We start from the raw sequence: 19620 nt of genomic DNA on the forward strand, positions 1-19620 counted from the left end.
GAACAAACAAGCGCAAAGGTGTCCCTTAAAAGAGTTTGACATTTCAGCGTGTTGCAAGTTTCCTTGTGCCTGGAGGGTCCTCTTTGCAAGCGGCAGAACTTGCTTCTGTAGGAAGCGGGTGCACCCTAAGCCGCCACCCGGCTTGCGCAAAAAGCCCAATAAAACCTGTGTCGCAAGGTCGGGCTGGTCGCTCGTGGCAGGGAGATCCCCATAATATCTGGGGCAGGGCACAGACCTTGGGAGGAAGGCTTGCAACTTGCAGGGGAGAAGTGTTCTCTCAGCCCACTCTACCCACAGTGGGGCTGTTAAGAGCCTTGTCTCAATGGATATTGTAGAGTTAGGAAAGGTTTGGAAAAGGGCAGCCAAACACACACCTCAATCTCAACGGGAAACTGTAAAAGCAGATAGATGCGAAGTGCACAACTCCCAGTCTAGTCCAGAAGTAAATGCATGTTGTTGTTGTTGTTGTTGTTGTTGTTGTTGTTGTCGTTAGAATTTACTCGGGGGTCTCAGGGCGGTTCACAGAATAAAATCAAGATATAAAACCACAAGAGACATAATAAAAACAACAACCCAATAACCCCCCCCCCTAATGTGGCCAAATTAAAAGTGGAGGAAGAAAAAGCTTGCATTTCTGCCCATCAGCTGTGCAGGAGAAAACTCCGCAATAAGCATTGATTCAGTCCCGCTCTCTGTGTTCCCCTTCCCCTGCCAAGCATCTGGATCACACAGGACTCCAGCTGCTTCTCTCTATGCACGATATGGAGAAAGTGGCTAGAGACAATTTTTCTCCCTCTCTCGTGACACTGACGCTGAATGTTGGAAGATTCAGGACAGACAGAAGATAGTGTGCAGTTAAACAATAGAATTAACTTCCCCAAGTGAGGGCCGCCAACTTAGATGGCTTTAGAAGAGGATTAGACAAATTGGTGGAGGATAAGGCTAAATTTTACATCCAGTATTGGAGACACTATCCCCTAGCTTGTGATGCCTAAGATATATAATTTTTAGGACCCACCCTCTTCTCTTGACTGTAACTTGTTTTAATTTGCTTTAACGTATTTTCAAATTGCTGTAACCTGGATGGGAAAGCTTATGGTGAAGGGTGGGTAACATAGTGAGATAATAATAATAATAATAATAATAATAATAATAATAATAATAATAATAATTCACCATTAATATTATATATTAATATGTGCAAGGATACCCCCATTGCACCACAGTTTCAGGATGCTGGGGGAGAAGGTGAAGAAAATGAGGTAATTGAATTAAAGGATAAACTGTGGCAAGATCAGCAACACTGTCATTGAGACAACAGATGGTTGTCAATCTTAGCATCAGCCAGACCTGGAGGAGAAGTAGAGCATGAGTCTGCAAGCACCTTTGCCCCAGGCATGTGCCTGGCCAGGGTTAGTGGCTACAACCTGCTTGAGAAAAAACCTACTCATGTGTAGGAAGGTGGCATGGTATAGGAAATGGGTGTGGTTTGAGCTGCCTATAAGAGGCAAGCAAAGATAAGTTTCTGTTGTCTCCCTCTCAGAGCAAGCATAGAGATGGGGAAGGGCAATTGGCTGGGAGTAGACTTCCAAAGCAAAGGAAGCTATGTTGTATAAATCTGTGACTTGCTTTAGTATTTGTGCAGCTGCAAGAGCTCTGTTTTGAACTTGGTGTTGGAATCACAAACAGATTTCTGGCCAGTATATACAATTCAGTACAGGCAACTTCCAATTTATGCTGGGGTTACGTTCCAAGGCACCAGACATTTAAGTGAAATCACGTACGGTGGTACCTTGGTTTACGAACTTAATCCGTTCCGGAAGTTCATTCTTAAACCAAAGCATTCTTAAACCAAGGCGTGCTTTCCCAAAGCAGTGGGGGGCTCAATTTACACTCAACCGGAAGCGGAACATGTTCTGCTTCCAAGGCAAAGTTCACAAAGCAAAACTCCTACTTCCGGGTTTGCAGCGTTCTTAATCCAAGTTGTTCATAAACTAAGATGTTCTTAAACCAAGGTACCACTGTATATTTGAAATGCCATTGAAAAAGCCTGCAAGCATCCCGTTCTGACTTGAGCCCACCCTGTTTTGCCCCTTTTGTGACATTTTAAAGGCCATATTTGTGATGATACTTGGTTTGTTTCTTTTTTGTGGGGGTATTGTTTTTTTATTATTTTCAAAGAAGCTTGTGTTAGTCAATCGCCCCCCTCTTGTGGCTACCCCTCGAGTTACAGTATTTAAACTGGTTAACTTTTGTCAAGAGATGAGACCAGCAAACCTCTCTGAGCCTTACGTTTGGGGGCTGGTACAAGCCCACCCCTAATAAGAGGCAACTTTTTCAAGCCCTTTGGTTATTGTTGTTGTTAACTTGGATTATAATACAAGCCACAGAGGAACTGATGGCTTCCTTTGGTTTACCACCACTCATCCACTCGCCCCCGAGTAATCTCTCTTACCTTTACTTATTGATCTGGTGATGTTGGGAATAGCAGTGGCACATGGGATGAAGAGCAGTCTCCCCCTTCTCTTTCTTCCCTGCCATTGCAGTAGTACTGAGGTTAACAAGAAGTCCACTTTTCAACTTGGGACACTAAGATTGAGGGTGACGGAGGTTTTGAATCAAATGTGCGCACTAGTCAATATGTGCCCTCCTCAGCTGACTTTCTTGAGAGTGCAAGGGGGGAAAGCGCATCTGTTGACAGAGTGGCAAAGATTATATCAAACCACCTCTACATTCCTAAAATTACTCTTGGCTTTATTTAGGAAGTCTATTTATGTTTATCTTGGATGTCAAAAACCCAGTGATTCAGGTATAAAACAGCTGAATGGAAACAAGGCCTTAGGAGGAAAGGTTGAAGGAGCTGGGTATGTTTAGCCTGGAAAAGAGGAAACATAGAGGAGATATGGTAGCCATCTTCAAATATTTCAAGGGCTGTCACATGGAAGATGGAGCAAGCTTGTTTTCTGCTGCTCTGGAGGGTAGGACTTGAACCAATGACTTCAGGTTACAAGAAAGGAGATTCCGACTAAACATCAGGAAGGGCTTTCTGACAGTAAGAGCAGTTCGACAGTGGAAAGGTCTCCCCTGGGAGGTTGTGGACTCTTTTTCCTTGGAGGTTTTTAAGCAGAGGATGGATGGCCATCTGTCATGGATGCTTTAGTGGAGATTCCTGCATTGCCTGGGGTTGGACTAGGTGACCCTTGGGGTCCCTTCCAATTTTACAGTTGTATGATTCTGTGATTCTATGAATGTACTATTGAAATGGAAAGTTGTTGGGATTCAGACCATCAATATGGAAACTCCAGATGCACACCCTAAATTTCATTGTCCTCTGCTATCAAACACAGGAAACAATACGGTTTCAGCCCCCTTTTTCCAATTAAAGTATAAACACTGGAAATGGTAACACAAGAGTTGTATTCTCCAGATGGTCTTTGTCCTCTATTTTTGACTATCAGATTTCAAAAATGGAGATCCTCACACAAAGCCCATGCTCTCCTCCAAGCCACATCTTTAATAAGAACTCAAAGTCAAACAGAGATTTCCTCTTCCAAGAAATTCAATTTAATTAAATTCCAGCTTGAGAGAACCCACCGGTATATGTCTAGACAACCGCTGTGATTCTTTCTAAATTACTTTCACATAATATCATGGGGAAAGCAAGACTGAGCAAACATGATTGTCTTATTATGTGTTTTAAAATAAGCTTTTCCCTGGAGGGAGTTTAATACTGCAGTATCCATTCATAATCCAAACTCATTGAATTGCCTGGTGTCTTCCTTCATAAATATCACCACAAGGTGACCTAGTAAGAACTTTCTGAGTCCACCCTTCTAATTTGCATCTAAGATTTTATTCCATTTCTCACTAGAAAGAATATTCCTGGCCAGCGTTGGGTTTCTATGTCTGCAGGCTTGTGGTGGAGAGGAATACAGTACGGCAAGTGCTTCTCCATCACTTCATGTGTAAGAGTCGTGGTGAGGTAGCTACCTAAAACTCAATCTCACAGCATCTGCAATGCTATTCACAGCTAGCTTAGAGTAAACCACATTGAACTCAAGGCAGAGGGCCTTCTTGGTGGTGGCGTTCACCCTGCGGAACGCCCTCCCTTCAGATGTCAAGGAAATAAACAACTCTCTGACTTTTAGAAGACATCTAAACATAGCTGCCAAGTTATCCCTTTTTTACAGGGATTTTCCCTTATGCTGAATAGGCTTCCTCGCGAGAAAAGGGAAAACTTGGCAGCTATGCATCTAAAGGCAACCCTGTATCAGGAGATTTTTAATGTCTAATGTTTTACAATTTTTAATGTGCTGTAAGCCGCCCAGAGTGACTGGGGAAACCTAGCCAGATGTGTGGGGTTAATAATAATAATAATAATAATAATAATAATAATAATAATAATAATAATAATGGTGTTACTTCTGGGTAGCTATGCATAGAATTGCACTGTAAGCCTTAGGCAAATGACTATCAGTCTAAGCTTCCATATGGGGATTATAATACCTGCTTTAGGTGTTGTATGCAAGGATTAGTGAGAAAATACAGTGGTACCTTGGAAGTAGAACGGAATCCATTCCGGAAGTCCGTTTGACTTCCGAAACGTTCGGAACCCAAGGCACAGCTTCTGATTGGCTGCAGGAAGCCGTGGAAGCCGTGTTGGATGTTTGGGTTCCAAAGAATGTTTGCAAACCGGAACACTCACTTCCGGGTTTGCGGCGTTCAGGAGCCAAAACGTTTTGAGTCACAAGGCGTTCATCAACCAAGGCATGACTGTATGTGCAAAGTGCTTTTATCACTTTAAAGCACTATTTATTGTAAATGTTAAGCATTGTTTTTACTTTGATCTGACACTTGGTTTATTCCCCTCTGTGGTCATTAAATTTGCGCTGCCTCCCCCTTCATTCACGATTGAATCAGGCCCAATAATGTGTGCCCAAGACATAAATTGGTCTGCCACCTGTAGTTCGAGTTTAAGTCTCATTGGAATGTGCTTGCTTCCATACAGTGTACTGTATTTGGAAACACGTAACACTGAAATACCTCTTTGCTGAAACCTTTGTGTAATTTTATCTATCTGCTTCATGAATCAGCATACCACACCTCAATAGGTTTTTCCACAGTGGTGCTGTATCCTTGCACATGGAACATCATATCAGATACATGGAACCAAATGACAGTATTCTGGGACAATTTCTTCTTTGGTGATCACTCGTAGCCACGTAAGATTGTCTTCCATAAACACGGTTTTAACAGTGAATCCATAAGTGACTGTGGAGGCCAATTCTGGATCCACACATCCTTCCAGGCGGGAGTTGATCACGGTGAGGGTTTGTCAAATGTACCTTCCTCTTAGCACGTTTCTCCCTTTCGTCCTGAGTTTGAGTGTCTTTAAAGCCCCTGACACCTTTGGTAAAGGCTGTTCTCCAACTGGAGCACTCACATACCAGTGTTTCCCAGTTGTCAGTGTTTATACTACATTTTTTCACAGAGTTTTATCATGTGTTTGTGTATAACTTTTACCTTAAGCTTTAAAGATGAGCTAAAAACCCACTGTTCCGCTGCTCTAAGAGAGGCGAGTGTGTTTTATTGCGTGGTTTTGCCACAAGATGTCACTGAATACTGGGTTTGTTTGTTTGTTATACGGTTGTAGCTGTCAATGAGTTGGATGGGCTTATAAAATGTAGGTAGGATATTTTGAGACTGAGAGATGGACGAGGAACTGGCAAGACTTTAGGAAGAGCATGCTGAATTATCCAACCATGTCACACCTGATTCACTCTGCATTGTGAGACCTAAGGCAAAATCAAAGCAAATGAGCCATCATTTAAAATTTCCCACCATACCCACAATGGGTATAGTGGGGGAAAGGGAACGGTGTCGCAGCCTCAGGGACTTTTAAAAAGCAAAGCTCACAAGGGGAAGTCTGACTAGCAAGAGTCACAACTGTTGCTGTATTCACTTTTGCTTTTGGCCATGGGGGGGTGTGGAAAGAGCCATCGGGCTGAAATTTTTTTCCCACCCCTTTACATCCACATACTTCTTTCTGTGGCACAGTGGTTAAAAGGTTAAGAGTAGGATCCGAGAGACCAGGGTTCAAATCCCTACTTGGCCATAAAGCTCACTGGGCGACCTTGGGCTAGTCACTGCTTGTCAGCCTAACCCAGTGTTTCTCAACCTTTTTTGGGCCAAGGCACACTTGTTCCATGAAAAAAATCACGAGGCACACCACCATTAATAAAGTTAAAAAATTTAACTCTGTACCACCCTATATTGACTATATAATTATGACTGTAAGAAACACTTGCCAATTGCTGTGTTGGTTGCAATCTCCTGTAATAAGGCTTCACAAGCCGCTGATTTCTCTGCCAGCACAATCCTTTGCTCAGCAAGTTTCAGGTTGAGCTCATCCAGCCAGCTTCTTTAAGTTTGTCTAAAACCACCCTCCCGTGGTGGTGGCTGTTGAGAGCTGTGCTCGCTCCGCGTCGTGACCCGGCCGGCTTCCTTCCCGGCGGGTCAGTGTTGCTTATTGGCGGCCGCCGGGCACGTGACAATGCAAATCGCCCTTCTCGTCGCCGCACGTCGCGGCACAGCAGCCAGCGTCTCGCGGCACACTAGTGTGCCGCGGAACAGCGGTTGAGAAACACTGGCCTAACCTACCTCACAGGGTTGTTGTGGGGAAGAACCATCTACGCCACCTTGGGGGGAAAAGGTGGGATATCAATGAAATAGAGAAATAAATACTCATCGCCACCCCAGATCCTGTGCATTTCGGCACTGGCGTTGCGTTTTAAAGAAGTCCTGTCCTTTTAAGCGTGGTTGCCGTTTGAAGAAGCATGCAAAAAACATTCGAAATTTATTACCTGCTCCCATTATGTTTTTGAAAGAGCTCACTCCAGGATGCTGATTGCTTTAAAGTAAAAAAACAAAACAAAAAAACTTCACTGCAGTGTCATTTTGCCAAAAGCTTGTGCAGGCTCGGTAAATTCCATCAGGGAATATTGGAAATAAAATTTTAGTAGGCTGTGCTGTTTCTTTTGGGAAAGTTCCAAACTAAAGTTCTTTTTTCTCCTTCTTCTTTTTTTGCTCAGTGGAAGCTGTTGCAGATCTGTCTGAAAGCCATTGCATGGATTATTCTGGAGCCTACCCGCAGTATCTGTGGGGAAGGGAGGGAGGGGGGCAAATATTGTCACATAAGACTTTGGGAAGGTTGTCTTGCTGCTGCCTAAATCCTTATTTTGACAAGTTCAGCTTCATGGGATTCTCGCCAGCTCTCTGGGGACCTTTTGAAAGCAGCAGAATCCAAATGTGAAGTCTGCGTATGTATGCATTTCTCCAGAATACTATTTAGGGAAATTGACAACTTCCTGATCTGTTCTCAGGTTCTCTTCACATACTGCACAAAGATTCTAAACGCACTAAGCTGAATGTGCTTAGAACATCCCTTGAGAACTTCTCGCTCAACTTGGGAGGTCCTGAAGTGGAGCAAGTATCCTCAAGGATGTTGGGGCCCTACTGTTAGGCAGAGTGAGGCAGCCACCTCAGGTGAAAGATTCTGAGTGGCAGGAAGTGGACAGAGAAGTGTTGGCCACACACCCTGTTGTACGCTCCCTAAGTTAGTCTACTTGCCCTCAAGGGCAATGGAGGATGCTGTCCAATCACTAGTGTTGAAGTAAGATTCGGCCAGCCTTGTTGACTTGTATACATGGAATGAAGGAGGCGCCATTTTGTCCTTCACTTCAGGCAGCAGAATGCTGTGGAGCCACGTCCCACCCCTTCCCACTTTTTGCCCTGAACACCCCCCAAAAAAGGTTACAGCAAAACACCACGGAGTCAGGAGTGGCGGCAGCTTCTTGTAGTGGAGTTACCTGATTTGTCTTGCGTTGTGCATGAGGCATGTCTCATAGCAAACACATATCATTCCACTAAGTAAGTTTCCATTAAAGAACTCGATTGAAGACTAACCATGAGAAATGCCTTTGTTCCCATATCTATCTTTGAGCCAATCTCTTTCTCTATGAATCCGAGCCAGTATATTATCTCTTATCTACAGAAAGCGTTAATAAGATCCATCTCTTACTTAGCATTTGTACAAAAAATTGATCACATCTATGGCGATGTTAGTTCTCCTACTAACCATAGTGAAATGCTATCACCACCAGTTAGAAAGCATTTTGAGTTGTTAATAACCCAATTCATGTTCATTATCTAGGTAGCTTTCAACTGCTAGCGGTGTGAGATGTTAGTTATTAGTATTTTGCTCAAACAACAGGTTGTGAGTGATAAAACACTGTTGTTTCTTTAAAAAGCAAAAGAAGCTTTTCATTGACTATCTCTGGTATAAGGGACTACAACTCACATCAGCCTCAGTCAGCATGGTGAATGGATGATGAGATTTGTAGTCCAGCATCTGGAGGAAACTCCATTGGCTACCACTAGGTCATCTAAGCCCTTTGGTCACCTGACCATGACCTAATGTGCTCTGCAGTAAGCCAATGCTTATCCTTGTTATTTTAAGATGTATCTAGAGTTAAAACTATTTAACTTTGTCCCTTTTTCATTGTCCAATATTTCCTGGACGCTCAGCAAACTTGCCTCACTTAGGTGGAAAATTGTTTTCCTTTTTACTCCTCTGAAGCCTATTTTTAGACTTGCCAGGAGCCTATTCCGCGTAGTCCTCGAGCTTTCAAAGTGCACATCGATCTTAATTTTTTAGCAATTTCCTCCAGCAAAAGCAAGTTATAATTAAGTCTCCTCAGGTTCATTGCCAAGAAATTCTGGCCACGCTCTTGCGTTTCCTCCTAAGTGCCGCCCTCCCCTCAAATAAATACATACTTCTGCACCTTGTTCACACATTATTTTGTTTCCTTAACATCTCACATTACTGCCTTTGAAGGGATGAATCCCCTAGAGAAGAGAGGGGAAACCCTTTTTCTATGAAGGGACAATTGGGGTCTGCAACCCGTGGTATTGGAGTCGGTCGCATTGTGGGATTGCTACCGCATCGCTCTTTTTGACACTCCATTTTGGGGGGTTACATGAAATTAGACACATGGGTGTAGCAGGCGGACCATAGCCCTGGGCACACAATTTTGAGGGTGCTGTGAATGCAGGGAACCCCGCTGAGGATCATTGGGCTGCAGAGCCCAGCTTGGCTTTGCCGCCTTGTCCCCAGCCCCCTCACTGAAAGGCTGCCTTGCCAACAGGGGGTGGGGGGGTGGGATTCACCACCAAGGGATGTGTCACCTGGCCAGGTTCCATGTGGTGAGCACTGGGGTGGTGAGGCAGTTCTGTTTACCCTCTTGGAAAGAAGATAAGATACCAGAGAAGAATGGCAGATTAAGTTGATGGATTGTGCCGAAATGGCTAAAATGACCGGAAGAATCAGAAATCAGGAAGACCAAAATTTTAATAAGGAATGGGGAAAATTTATTATTCGTCTTAAAAACCATTGTAAACAGCAAAAATCATTAGTAAAATTGGAATAACACCTGTACAGTGGAACCTTGGTTGTCGAACGCTTCGGAAGTCGAACGCTTCGGAAGTCGAACGCTGACAACCCGGAAGTGAAAGCTTCCGTTTTTGAACGCTCCTCAGTAGTTGAATAGTAGGGACCCAGGTGGCGCTGTGGTTAAACCACTGAGCCTAGGGCTTGCTGATCAGAAGGTCGGCGGTTCGAATCCCTGTGACGGGGTGAGCTCCCGTTGCTTGGTCCCAGCTCCTGCCAACCTAGCAGTTCGAAAGCACATCAAAATGCAAGTAGATAAATAGGAACCGCTACAGCGGGAAGGTAAACGGCGTTTCCATGTGCTGCTCTGGTTTGCCAGAAGCGGCTTTGTCATGCTGGCCACATGACCTGGAAGCTATACGCCGGCTCCCTCGACCAATAATGCGAGATGAGCGCGCAACCCCAGAGTCGGCCACAACTGGACCTAATGGTCAGGGGTACCTTTACCTTTACAGTAGTTGAATGGCTTCCGGGATGCATTTTTCCATTTTTCCAATGGATTTTGCCAACCGGCAATTGCACCTCAGTTGTCGAACGTTTTGGAAGTCAAGTGGTCTTCCAGAACAGATTACGTTCGACAACCGAGGTTCTACTGTAGTTTAATGATTACTTTGGGACACAATGGAGATGTAAAAGATTTGGATTATCATAAAAGATGCAGGAGGAAATGATTAATAATAAGACCTACAAAGGGGAGGAGGGAAGTCCAGGAGATTCTTTGGAATCTTGTTTTTATGTTGCATGTTGGATATCTGATTGTAACATTTTAATCTGAAAAAACAAATAAGTAATTTTTTAAATAAAAAAATTAAAAGTTCTGTTTACCCTCTGTACCTTGCTCCCACCCAGAGTGCGCCCTCAGTGCCAGCAAATGCTGCAACTCTGTTGCACATAGTTATAGGCTTCCCACATTGGTTGTAATCGGATTGGAGTGGGAGTAGGTTATTTTTAAGCTAATCTAGGACATTGTGTTGTTGGAAAAGGTTTGGAAAATGGCAACCAAAATGTTCAAATGCACAACTCCTCTGTGGGAAAAGCGTAAAGCATTTGGGGATTTTCAACTTAAAGAATTTAAAGGGCTTATCCACACTTATATTTTTTGCCACACTTTTTCCAGGCACAGGTCTGTGCTTAAAAGCTCCGTGTCCAAGCATTTATTTATATATTTTGCCTCAAAAACCCACTCTTTAGCACTCAACTGGAGCAAATGTCAGTTTGGATTTTAAGCGGGTCGCCATTGGCTCTGATTGAGCTTTAAAGAGCGGGTTTCGTGTGGAAAACTCAGGAGCAAAAAAAAAAGGGGTGCTTGGATACAGAGCTTTAAAGTGTGTGAACCATTCCTGGAAAGAGCAGAGGAAAGGTCAGACTGGATGAGCCCTAGGAGGCAGCATGATGGAAGTTTATGTTTTAAAAATGTCACAGTGTGGATAAATCAGATTGATAAACGTTCTCCTACCTCTCTCAAGCGCTAATACCTGTGGACGTCTTTTGAAGCTGAATGTTGAAAGATTCAGGACATATCAAAGAAAGTACTTCTTCACACGCTGCATAGCTGAACTTTGGAACTTGCTTCTATGGGAGGTAGTGATGACCACCAACATAGATGGATTAGACAAATTCATGGAGGATACGGCTGTCAGGGGCTTCTAGCCATCATGACTATGCTCTCACTTCATAGCCGGAGTCGGTAATGCTTCTGAATACCAGTTACTAGGAAGCTGACACGGGTGGCGCTGTGGTCTAAACCACTGGTCCTCTTGGGCTGGCCGATCAGAAGGTCAGTGGTTCAAATCCCCATGACAGTGAGCTCCTATTGCTCTGTCCCAGCTCCTGCCAACCTAGCTGTTCGAAAGCACGCTAGTGCAAGTAGATAAATAGGTACAGCTGTGGCGGAAAGGTAAACGGCGTTTCCGTGCAATCTGGTTTCTGTCACAATGTCCTGCTGCGCCAGAAGCGGTTGAGTCATGCTGGCACATGACCCGGAATACTGTCTGGGGGCAAATGCTGGCTCCCTCGGCCTGAAAAGTGAGATGAGCGCCGCAACGCCATAGTCACCTTTGACTGGACTTAACCGTCCAGGGGTCCTTTACCTTTGCCTTTTTACTAGGAAGCTGCAGGAGGGAGAGGGCTCTTGTCCTCAGCTCTTGCTTGTGGGTTTCCCACAGGCATCCGGTCGGCCACTGCGAGAACGGGATGCTGGACTAAATGGGCAATTGGCCTGATCCAGCTCTTCTTATGTTCATAATCCTGAAATAGCACTTTCCCTATGCTCAAAGCAGCCAAAATTATATTAGTAATGCTAATAAAAAACCCCAGCAATGTAGCCGGGATTATTACTTTGGGGAGCCGTGCCTGTGGAAACCCTTTGGAAGCTTCGACGGGTGATAGACTATGGTAAGCTAGCTGAAGCACATTGTGCCAGTTCTTGGTATCTGTGCCAATTCCCTGTGGTTTTACCTGGCACGATTCAAGAAAGTATTTATTGTAGGAATGGGAGAACAGCACAGAGTCCCATGAAGCATGCCCCACTAAATGCAAGAGGGAAACATTGATGTGACTCGTGTGTGCCGGCACTGATGTGCACAGGCTCTGAGGTAGTGTGACTTACTTGCCTAAGGCAGCAAGTCTGTTCATCACAGCTAAGCTGAGATTTGAAACCAAGACTTCCCAGCCCTGTTTAGGGAAGTTTTAATGTTTGATGCTGTACTGTTTTTAATATTCGGTTGGAAGCCTCCCAGAGTGGCTGGGGAAACCCAGTCAGATGGCCGGGGTATAAATAATAAAATATTATTATTATCAACTCTTAACCACTATGCTATGGAAAATCTTTGTTTGATAGGTGCCATTAACATTGTTTCTAAGAGTTCCATAGCAAATCACCAACTCCCTGCAGATAGTTCGAGGCAGTATTTATGTCTGATCAATACCTCATAGCTTGGGTATATTCATATATTTTCTACCTTGGTCAACTGCTTTTTCTTTTTTTAGCATTTGCTGCACTTTTGTCTGCTTTGGCACCGTAATTCCGGCTCTCTGAGCTCTCCCTCTTTTGTTTGCTTCACATGCTTTCCTTTTGCCCTTTTGTTTTTCCTGGATGTTCCTGCCATGTTAGTGAATGTAACTTTTCCATTTATAGAAATCCTGTTAGTTGTTGAGTCTAGGAGCCACTCACCATTCAGCTATTGCCATAAAAGTAGTCTCTCTCCCTCTTTCTTTTTCAGTAAAACCCAGACAGTTGGGTGCGGGCAGGGAGCGATCCACTTGGCAAAATATGCCAAATTGATTTTATGGATAGATTTACCATTTAAGTCACACCAGGGATGATAACATCTGTCCGAGGAAGAAGCCAACTTGCTTACTAAGGGAGCTCAGAAACAAAATATTGTTGCTCTTAACTTTTTGCTCCGAGTTGTGTAAGACAAACTGACGTTAACAACGGCTTACTGTAACAGCAACAACTGGCACTAAATTAGTGCGGTTCAAAATATACATCAAAAAGCTCCAGCGCCATAAACATTGGGGACTTATAATATTTGCCCTGTTTAGGGAGGCTTTTAATGTTTAATTGATTATTTTATTTCATTTTTCTGTTGGAAGCCGCCCAGAGTGGCTGGGGAAACCCAGCCAGATGGGCGGGGTATAAATAATAAATTGTTGTTGTTGTTCATTGTAGATCTGAAAGCTTAGGCAGGTAGCAGAATATTCTTTCCCCAAAATTCTTTGCAACAATCTCTGAAAGATGGGTTAGGCTGGAGTCAGAGATTAACTTGGAGGTAAAAGAGCATGCCATGTGCCCCTAATGCAAAGGTTGTGAACTCATGTCCCTATTATTAGAATTACCAGTGATCTAGACAGAAAGAATATAAAAGTACAGTTGGATTATGCAGAAGTCCCACAATGTCCAACAGGACACCCTCTTTGCTGTGCCTTTTCTGTCTAGCATTGCATGCCCTGCCTCTTACATCACAATGTGAGAGTTCTGGTCTCCATGAGGACGAGCAGCAAATACAGAAAGGAGGCAGCAGAGCCCTTTAGGCTCACTTTGAAAACAGGACTTGCTGAGTTAGGGCTGAATTCACAGAGGTCTGCCGCCATAATCTGTAACCGCAGCCATGGAGGAAACTGCTAGTCATAACGTCCACCACCAGGTAAGAGATGACCATTGGCCAGAGCCTAAGGGATAGGGATGGAATTGTTTATGACTTTAACATAACATGGAGCTTGGGGAGAAATGTAAATGTAGGAGGGCTTCTTGGAACTGATGATGCAGACAAGTACAGTGGTACCTCTAGTTACGAACTTATTTCATTCCGGAGGTCCGTTCTTAACCTGGAACTGTTCTTAACTAGAGGCGTGCTTTCGCTAATGGGGCCTCTTGCTGCCGCTGCGCCGCTGGTGCACGATTTTCGTTCTCATCCTGGGGCAAAGTTCTCAACTCGAGGTAACTCTTCCAGGTTAGCGGAGTTTGTAACCTGAGGCGCTTATAACTCGAGTTACCACTATATTGGCATGTAAAGGATCTTCATTTTTTCCTTTTTCTTTTTGATAATAATTTTTATTAGTTTCCAATTACAATCCAAAAATGGCCTCATTATAGCAATACCAATTTACAATACAAATAATACCAATTGTTCAAATACTGAATTATATAACTTAGATCAAGTGTCCCCCTCCCGTGTGCTAGAATTGATGGTTGATGATTTTCTTTGTTTCTGCATTCCAAAATCTTATTTATTTCAATTACATTCTGGTTATAATAATAATGCCATTATAAAACAACTGCAATGCAGTCATACCTCAGTTTAAGTATGCTTCGGTTTAAGTACTCCGCGGACCCGTCTGGAACGGATTAATCCACTTTCCATTACTTTCAATGGGAAAGTTCGCTTCAGGTTAAGTACACTTCAGTTTAAGTAATCTGTGGACCGTCTGGAACGGATTAATCCACTTTCCATTACTTTCACTGGGAAAGTTCACTTCAGGTTAAGTACGCTTCAGGTTAAGTACAGACTTCTGGAACCAATTGTGTACTTAAACCGAGGTACCACTGTATTAATAACTTCTATTTGTGTTGACACATTAAATGATTTATAAAACTACAAGTGAGGCACTCAAACTGTAACCTTGTCCTTCCTGTGTGTGGCAATTACTCTGTCTGTGGCTTTTCTCCTGTCCTTGTAAAGTATTATGTCTATCTTCCCCCTGGTTGTTGCTGTTACACCTTGGGTGGAGCTAATATCCCACTGTTGTTCCAGAAATTTCTCCCTCACTCTGTCCCATGAAGGGTCTTCATCGGGTCTGACTCCTGAGGCAAGAAATGGGAAATAAGAAGTCTATGGAAGCTTTAGGAAGGACTGAGGGCATCTCAAATCTTCCCAATTTGTTTATTTTATGAAATATACTCGGAGTCGAGAGTGAATTTCATGCTCTTTATTCAGCTCGTAGTCATCAAGGAGAAGAAGAGAAGAAGAATGCCCTTTCCTCAAAACCATCTGCTTAAATACATTATTTACACAATGGGTTTTGCGTGATTGGCTACTTCAGGGCTACACCTGTGGGCCAATCAGTTTGTGGATTGACTTCTGCCAGCAGCCTGATTGGCTGCTCCTGCAGGCCAATCAGGTTGCGGATTCACTTCCACCTGGAGTTGGATTGGGTGGCTCCTGCGGACCAATCAGACTGCTGATTCTGGATCCTATTGTTCTATGATTCAGCTCAGTACATAACATTTTATTTATTTGTTTGATTTCTATACCACCCTTTGTCATAAGATCTCAGAGCGGTTCACAGAATTAAATACAGAATAAAAGCAAGTAAATAGTTAAAAACAAAACAGAAAAACAATAACCCCCTCCTTCCTACAGACACATTTAAAAGGCTGTAGAATATTAATCGGCCAAAGGCCTGGTCGATGAGAAACGTTTTCACCTGTATGTTGTGACGCCAGGCTGTTTTGTGCGAAGCAACTCCTTTTTTGTTCTTGAATCTTGGGTGGCAGGTTGCTGGGTTTTTGTTTTGTTTTTTTGTCACCCATAACAATAACAAGTTGCTGGCACAGCCCTGCTTGCCTTACAAAAGTTTTTAATGGCTTTTCAGTTGGAACGATTTCCATCTGTGGAAGTGAACCGCTATTTTTAAGCGTTACCTTTTTACTTTCCCAACCCCTTGCCTGCCTGCTCCGCTCTGTCGTGAGCTGGGGGTCCCCCTTCATCGTAAACACCAGCACTGATTTGGCACTGGAGGAAATTGCCGATTAAAAGCCCATTTCCAAGGGTGCTCTGCTCAGTCAGTCTAGACTCCTAACTTGCCTCAATTAAAAGTTAATTTCTTCACAATGTTAATAGAAGGCCGTAATCCTGTCCACTTTACAACTTGACGTAAATCTGAACTGATTCCTCCAACCTCCCGAAGTCATAGCAAGGTCACAGAGATCATTATGCTGGCAGCTGACGTTGGCTAATCTGTTAGGCTTTAGTGGGTAATCAGTGGGTAGAATTAAATTTAACAAGGGGTTTCCCTCCCCCTTAACTTTTGCCACCATTATCCATAGCACAACCTTTTATATATTTACAGAAATATATTCTTTAAAATGAAAGACTTTCCCACAGGAATGAGAGAAGCCAACAGGGATCACAAGCACCTGTGTGGAAGCCCCATGAGGCTTGGGAACCCAATGCATGAAACCAGTCTGTTTATTTCTGGGTGGAAGGAGGCAAAGGTCCAAGGGTGAAAGATAAAGGACTCAGCTACATTAGTAAAGAAACAGCAATTTGTATGCGCTATAAACATGCAACACCAGATGGCGCCAGAGAGCAGGAAATTTTAAAATGCGGTTTTGCAGGGAGATTTTTTTTCTTTTGTTAAAATGATCTAATTTCTGATTTATTTATAGCGTAGTCCCGTCCCGTCCCCCGGTGTTTAGATCGACCCAAAGATTGCAACACATAAGGCTCTTGAAGCCTTAACTCCAGGTTTTGAAACTTTTGCTATTTATGTACAAAGCGGGACCTGTGGACCCACCGGCCAAATCCAAAACAGAAAATGTGGATTTTCGGGTGCAGTGCAGACGAGCCTGAAAAAAGAGGGGAGGCAAAATTATTAGGAACGCTAAATCAGAGGCTTGTTCCTGCCTCCTAGTGGTGCTAGAAAAAATTGTAGATAGTTGATTTATAAGGCGAGAAGTGTCATGAGATGTCTCCTCACTAAGTTCTAGTAACGTGGGACCTCAGGCTGGAATTTCCCACAACGGGTGGAAATGGAAACATATATCCTGTTCTGCCCCAAGAATACAAAACACAGATATGACATATTTGCCCGATTTGTCATTACTTGGTGTGATGGAAGGCACCAAAGTCTTTTCATTTTTCAAACTGCATCTGTTTAGCCACCTTAAAGCTTATTCATTCTTCGGCTTGCAATTTGAATTCCAGCCTTCTGTTATTCTCATTGCTAAAATTAGGCAGCTGTGGATTTAGTCCAGAATTACAATTGGACTTTTATTTCTCAATCTTGCTGTAGTGTGGACATATCTCTTGGGCAGGACTCTGCGCTTAAAGAGGTAACAAACTGTTTTGTTAGGAACCATAGACAATATGTCTGGCTTCTTACATGAATCAAGAAAGGGGAGATTTTAATTGCAGATGTCTTCCAGATGGTGCTAATTTAAACAAAACATGTGCATGGAACAAAAGGACTTAAAAAAAAATTAGAATGAGTGGTTGGTGGTAGAGGAGACAGATTTTATGCACTCCTTCAAACACATCAGCTTTGCTCTGTATATGTTATGCAGTACGTACTAAAACCGCCTCTTTTACTTTTCTTACCAAATCATCGTTATTTATATGCACATTCACTTCTGCAAGGTCTTCAATTCACTGATAACCTTTCCTCGGCTTATTACACATATGAATCTGTACTTCAAATTCTGCTTCCTGGAATGCAAAATGAGGCCCAATAAGCCTGTAGGCAGGTGAGCAGCCCAAGGAGCGAAAGGAAGGAGAGCCCTGTGTTTATCGAAGTTCATCAAAAAGCAGCAAGCAAGTTCAAAGTTAATCTAATCAGCATTTAATTGAATTAAAGGCTAAACGGGTATTTCGGGGCTTAGCTAGGCATGGCAGTAGCATGACCCGTGTCTTAAAATGTGGGTTGCACTGCTGTAAAGCCAGGGAAGGGGGCAATTTAAAATGGAGTGGTCATCTGCTAGACCAGTGATGGGCAACCTTTTGAGCTTGGTGTGTCAAAATTCGCCAAAAACCGAGCATAACTCAGGTTGTGTGTCACTTTGAGAAAAAAACCATAATTTTGCGATATTTATACAGTGGTACCTCGGTTTATGAACACAATTGGTTCCGGAAGTCTGTTCATAAACTGAAGCGTTCATAAACTGAAGCGAACTTTCCCATTGAAAGTAATGGAAAGTGGATTAATCTGTTTGCGGAGTACTTAAACTGAAGCGTTCATAAACTGAAGCAAACTTTTCTATTGAAAGTAATGGAAAGTGGATTAATCCGTTCCAGACGGGTCCGCGGAGTACTTAAACTGAAGCGTTCATAAACTGAAGCATGGGTGTAATTGGTTCCGGAAGTCTGTTCATAAACTGAAGCGTTCATAAACTGAAGCGAACTTTCCCATTGAAAGTAATGGAAAATGAATTAATCCATTCCAGGACTTCCGGTCCGTCGCGGCGGAGAGAAGGACGCAGGGACTTTGCGTGCCGAAGTCCCTGGCTTCGCGGAGGGGGGGGAAGTCCGCAGAGCGAGCGGGCTCCCCGTAAAAACACCGGGTAGAGAGTCCCGGTGACTCACGCGCCCAGTGGCTGCTCCGTTTTGCGGATCCCCCTCTGCCCGAGAGCTCAGTAGAGCGATCGAGAGCCGGCGGGGTGGAACCGCGGGAGCCATTTTGGGCTACATCTTACCTCCAAGAAGTGAAGCTCCGAGTCCTGACCCGGCAAGCGGCGGATTCTTCCAAACAAAATAAAAGATTTCCATAAAGTAAGTGGAATTTCTATTTGGACTTTAAAATCATCAATTGGAAAAATAGGAGAGATTTTAAAGAAACGGAAGTCGATCTCCTCCTAATGGCAAATCGGGAGGCGCTATAAATAAATCCAAGCCGAATGACGAAAAAGTTTCAGGGACGGTAGACCCGAGAGAAAGAAAGACTTTTCGGAACCTTCTCAGCTCCCGAGTCCGGCACCCCTTGAGGTACAGCATTGTTAAGGGGAAGAGTGTTTTGACAGCTGTCAAAAGCTGTCAAACTGTCAAAAGACCGGGTGGACTTATTGTATTGCTGCGAAAAGTAAAAATTGACTGAAAATGAGGTAGAACTATTTAAATTGGAACTAAGAATGGATTTGTGACTGAGTTAAAGACAAAGGAAAAGATCAACCAAGATGGAGTCGATCGTCTAAATAGGAAGGAATTTTCCAGCACCCTTTGCTCCCTATCTCCTGTTCGTTTGTGGTTAAGAGAACTATGAAAACAAAGCATTCTCGAGCCTTCCAGGAGGCTGTGCTGAACTACCTACAAATATGGGAGGACATTTACAAGGAACGGCAACATCCTAATTTATCATCAGTAGAGGCTGAAGTCCAAGTTCAGGATTTAGAGGACAATTTGGATATTGAGATCTTTGATTCTGAGACTGTGTGTGAGGAGAAACAACCTGAGGAGAACTCTGAAGGCGAATTGGACTACAAAAAATATATTTTGGATGAAGCAAAGCATGGATTTCAAAAGGAAGAAAAACAAGAAAAGCAAGAAAATGAGAAGCAAAGGGACATGAAGATTAATGGAATGGAAGATCCTGGAGGAGTTATTATGTGGAGTGGTGTTACTCAGGGATGGGAAGGACAGGGGCAGGGGGGAATAAAGGCCTGGAGATGGAATTGGGAAAGAACTGGTGTGGGGTGAAAATTTTAGTTAAAAGGTTGTTGTTGTTGTTGTTTTTGCTTTGAATGACGGTCTTCGAAATCTTGGCTTGTTAACGGAAATGCTGAACCAATTGGGGGAAAAGACATAGGGAGGGGGGAAGGAGAGTGTAATAAAGTATAGGGTTAAGATTTAGTGTAGAGTTTTGATGTTAAGGGGGGGGAACTGAGTTTTCTGGAGGGA

The 19620-nt window shown here is 43.4% G+C and overlaps 1 protein-coding gene across 3 annotated transcripts in view; it reads left to right on the forward strand.

The window, feature by feature from the left end:
• The first annotated feature begins 13426 nt into the window (after nt 1-13426).
• Nucleotides 13427-19620, forward strand: part of FBXL7 (F-box and leucine rich repeat protein 7) — a 197598-nt gene continuing 191404 nt past the window's right edge. For 2 of the 3 annotated variants that reach the window (XM_060278035.2, XM_088675102.1), the window contains exon 1: nt 13428-13656. The gene's annotated coding sequence lies outside the window, so the exon portion shown is untranslated. Of the gene's footprint in view, nt 13657-19620 lie in introns of all 3 variants that reach the window. The other variant, XM_088675098.1, reaches the window with a different exon arrangement.

This window comes from Zootoca vivipara, chromosome 8 (genome assembly GCF_965207765.1).
Source record: "Zootoca vivipara chromosome 8, rZooViv2.hap1.1, whole genome shotgun sequence".
In the NCBI taxonomy this organism is placed as follows: domain Eukaryota; kingdom Metazoa; phylum Chordata; class Lepidosauria; order Squamata; family Lacertidae; genus Zootoca; species Zootoca vivipara.